The following is a 4,811-nucleotide window of genomic DNA, read 5'->3' on the forward strand; positions in this document are numbered from 1 at the left end:
ATTTGTGCCTCATGAAAGAGATACAACGCATCACTTGCAATTCAACTTAGCGAGGTCCCGCAGGCCCAACTTGTCCCCCTCCTTTTCTCCTTGTACATCAAATTTCTCTTCACCGAAAATAGCAGCTCTACAAGCTGACATGAGTTTTTGATCACTTGGATCTTCAGGAAATCCATATTTGCCTTGTATCCAGTTATTTTCCGGGTTCAGGGTGAATTGTTATTGTCGGAAGGAAAATTTCTTTATCAATTTGGGTTTTCGGAATATGAGGAAGAAATCAAAAACATGTATGTGTGTTATTGTTTCATTAACTAAAAAGCTACAGTATACATATTCAACAAGAACAATATTTTGTTGCCTCTTTATTTGTCATTACAATTATTTCTGTAGCTCTTTTAATGTCCTCTGTCCTAACATCCTTTGAAACAAAAGACCAGCTATTTCTGCTGTCCCTTAGCATTTCACTCTGTCATGCTGAGTATAATCAGAGATATAAGCAGAGATGCATCAATAAAGAATACAAGCATGTGTGTGATTAACCACATGCGTTTCCTTTATGAGATATGGGGGTTTCTTATACTTCTGTTGTCTTTTGAAGCTGAGTGGAAAATAGATATGTCACGTAAAACCTCTTTCGTCCCCAGTGACCACGACAGCCCATCTCCCTCCTCTTGCAGTAGCACTTTGCTCTTGATAAATATCAGAACGAACTGTCTTTTATTTAGACACCTCCTGTAGTGGCTGAAGAGAGCTGTTGTTTTTGGTCTCCAGCCCTTGATCCATCCATCCATCCATCCATCCCACCTCCCTCCACTTGCAGTTGCACTTGATACATATCAGAAAGGACTATATCCATCAATCATTCTCTGCAGAAGTTGCGACCATGGGAAGCCGTCACATTGTCATGCTTTACATCCTGATAGGAGCTGCTCTGTACTGCTCTGTGACAGCCAACAGTAAGTTAACATACATGTTTTTAGTGTCCTTATGACTAACTTATTTTTTTTTAATTTTCTCAACCAAAGTGTTTATAACACTTATAGTACTATATCATTTATGTCTTCAGTTATATGTTATAAAAAGCAACTTTTATATCAACAAATATATTTGTACGCAGATGGAAATGGCCCTGATAACTGCTGTTTCTCATTCTACCCACTGAAAATTGGCAGACAGTTCCTGACGTCTTATTACAGAACTGATCAAAGGTGCCCAAGAGCAGCAATTGTGTAAGCGTTGGAGTAAAACATAAACATATAATATTTATTGTATTTACGCATTTTCAATTCACAAACCACCGTCTATCAACTGTGACGTTAATTACGGGGCCAGAGCTCTGCTCTGGACACGTATTGTTATTCGCATTATTCTGTCACTTCTTCTTCTTCTTCTTCTTCTTCTTCTTCTTCTTCTTCTGCCACTTTTCGCAGTTCTGGCTGAACCGCGCTGTCGGTTTTTACGAAACTCGGCCATATGGTAGATGGTCATGAAAAACGATCAAAAAATAATTCTCACAATCTTTCGTCCAAAGGTGGCGCTATAGCACTCAATTGAAAATACCAACTTTGACCAGGTACAATTCATGCCCTGTTTGACCTACAGCCATGAAACTTGGATACACATATGCGTCTCCTCATGCTTAACAACTTTCACACTCTGACTTTTGACCTCTGACCTTTAGATCTCCCACCATTTTGAATTATATGAAAAACAGTCATTGGCTCCTAACTTCTGCATTTTTTCACTTATGGAAAATCCGTTGGAAATTTTTGTAGAAAGTGGTCCAAAGTTCAAGTACGAAACGTTTCGTGCAGATTGCTCAAAAATCCCAGGAGGAGATAGATTTTAACTATTACAGTTTTATGAAAATGATTCATCTGTGCCTAAAACATACATGCAGACTCACATTTCTTTGAAACTTTGCAGAAATGTACAGGGTCATTCCAAATATCACTGAAACCAATCTTACTCCAATTGGCCAAAAGGGGGCGCTATAGCAATTTTTTGAAAAGGCAGACTTTAAACAGGCATAAGTCATGCCTCGTTTGGCCGAAAGTCGTGAAACTTGCTTACACATGTGCCTTGACTCATGAGGAACACACGTATCGATTTGACCATTAAGCTCCGCCCTTAGATTTTCCGCAATTTTGAGCAGTTTGAAAAATACTTGTTTTTGCCAGTTCTGGCTTAACCGTGCATACGCTTTTTACGAAACTCGGCCATATGGTAGATGCTCATGAAAAACTACCAAGAAATAATTCTCACACTCATTCGTCAAAGGGTGGCGCTATAGCACTCAATTGAAAGTGCCAACTTTGAACAGGTACAACTCATGCCCTGTTTGACCTACAACCATGAAACTTCGATACACACATGCGTCTCTTCATGCCCGACAACTTTCGTGGTCTGACTTTTGACCTCTGACCTTTAGATCGCCCACCATTTTGAATTATATGAAAAACAGTCATTGGCTCCTAACTTCTGCATTTTTTCACTTATGGAAAATCCGTTGGAAATTTTTGTAGGCAGTGGTCCAAAGTTCATGTGTAAAATGTTTCGTGCAGATTGCTCAAAAATCCCAGGAGGAGATAGATTTTAACTATTACAGTTTTATGAAAATTATTCATCTGTGCCTAAAACATACATGCAGACTCACATTTCTTTGAAACTTGGCAGAAATGTACAGGGTCATTCCAAATATCACTGAAACCAATCTCACTCCAATTGGCCAAAAGGGGGCGCTATAGCAATTTTTTGAAAAGGCAGACTTTAAACAGGCATAAGTCATGCCTCGTTTGGCCGAAAGTCGTGAAACTTGCTTACACATGTGCCTTGACTCATGAGGAACACATCTATCGCTTTGACCAGTAAGCTCCGCCCGTAGATTGTCCGCAATTTTGAGCAGTTTGAAAAACACTTAAACCCAGGATTTTTCAGCTATTTGCGTGAAACTGTATCATCTGTGTAATCTCCTTTTTCATAGTTCCTTGTCTGTTGGTCCAATGGCGTCTCCCTTAAATGAGTGCCTCACAATCTCAAGGTCGCCAGTTCAAGCCTCACTTGATGCAGACTTAATTTAAGTTGAATTGCAAACAACATGACTGTATCAATGAATACATGTGCAAATGGTAAAGATAACCTGAAATGCTTATTTGAGAGTACGATTTCTCAATGTATGACATACTTCATTCTGAAAATAGCCGATCTACAATCTCAAAACTTTTCAGATAGCAACGTGTTTCTGAGCTTGTAGATCGGCTGCTTTCACTGTTTTCGGTAGCGAGGAGACATACAATTTCTCTATTGGTAAATGGTTTGTGAACGAGCGATCTTAGTGTTGGCTTGGTTCATGACAGAAGGCAAGAGTTTATGATCTTCAACAGACAACATCAGCCTGGACAAAGCTATAGCACTATAGGTAGTGTTGCAGCCTATTAACCTATCATGGGGCGGCCATAGCTGGGTGGTTAGTGAGCACGCCTAGGGAACCAGAGGCCCTGGTTGCCCCAGGTTCGATTCCAGGCCATCCCAGCATATGCGTCGATGAAATGAAATTTGTCCCTGAGCAAGACTCTTAACCTCTAATTGCTCACAGGTTCTCATTGGAAACGAGACCACAAGGACTTTCATGAACGACCTGTTAAAAGGAATTATCCTTATCCTAGTCCGAAGGTTGAGAGTTCGATTCCTGTTAATGGCAATAGGTTGAGATGTCCAATCTATCCATTCTGTTTCCATCTCTCTCTCGCTCATCAATCTATTCCGTTTCCATGTCTCTCTTCAATCTATTCCGTTTCCATGGCTCTCTCTCTCTCTCTCTCTCTCTCTCTCTCTCTCTCTCTCTCTCTCCAGTTTCCATCTCTCTCTCTCTCTCTCTCTCTCTCTCTCTCTCTCTCTCTCTCTCTCCAGTTTCCATGTCTGTCTGTCTGTCTCTCTCTCACTGGCCCCGTATTATCGCTGCTTGCAGCTATATTATGTTCTTGTTTTTTTGCACAGTGTGATCTCACTGATGAATAAAACGTTCTGCATGGACCCTAATCTCCGTTGGGTCCAGAGGACCATGAAGATTCTGGATGGCATTCAGTAGTAGCAATCTGCCCACAGGATTAAAAGAAAAAAGCTTTTTAAAAAGACAACATTTTAAATTATGTTTTTTCTGTTCTTTTCTTCCCCATCTGTTACATATAGTGAGCAAATGTTGTTTATACATTTTATTTTGAGATCTATTTTGCTCATATTTTACTGTAATAGGTAAATGTCAGCAAATTCAAGTTCTGCGTGAAGTGGCAGCTTCATTACTTCATTCTTCTGCACTTTTTTTATTTTTGAAAATGTTATGTAATGTATACAGCCACTATAGGGTATATTAATAAAATGCTTGGAAAAAGTATGTTGTTCTGTCTTTTTCTTTTTCTTGATAGAGAACCCCCAAGGCACACATGGAATATATTACAATGTATTTTGACTGGTAACACAAGGGCACTTTTGGAACAATAGAATGCTAACCCATGGGCAATTTGGGAACATTTACTTGTTTAACTAATGTAATTAACTTTTTGACGCTAACTCACTGGAATGTCCTGTGCCAGATTATATTTTTATGAATTGATTGAACTCAACTTTGATTTCAATCAATTAGCAATAAATAATATTAATACTATTCTCTAATTTAATGCAAGAGGCTACACATTAACACATATTTTGAGTGAGAAAGTTACTGTAGCTGTCCTCCACTCAGACTAATTAACATGGCTGTATGCAGATAGTTTGAGGGGCAGCGGCTCAAGCCAAGAGAAAGGGCATGCTAATCA

The 4,811-nt window shown here is 39.3% G+C and overlaps 1 long non-coding RNA gene across 1 annotated transcript; it reads left to right on the top strand.

The window, feature by feature from the left end:
* The first annotated feature begins 678 nt into the window (after positions 1-678).
* Positions 679-4,388, top strand: LOC311034667. Its single transcript, XR_014599611.1, has 3 exons — positions 679-956; positions 1,118-1,229; positions 3,997-4,388. It is a non-coding gene; the product is annotated as an uncharacterized lncRNA (long non-coding RNA).
* The last annotated feature ends 423 nt before the right edge of the window (positions 4,389-4,811 follow it).

The sequence above is a fragment of the Gymnoscopelus microlampas genome, assembly GCF_963454915.1.
Source record: "Gymnoscopelus microlampas genome assembly, chromosome: 19".
Classification (NCBI taxonomy): Eukaryota; Metazoa; Chordata; class Actinopteri; order Myctophiformes; family Myctophidae; genus Gymnoscopelus; species Gymnoscopelus microlampas.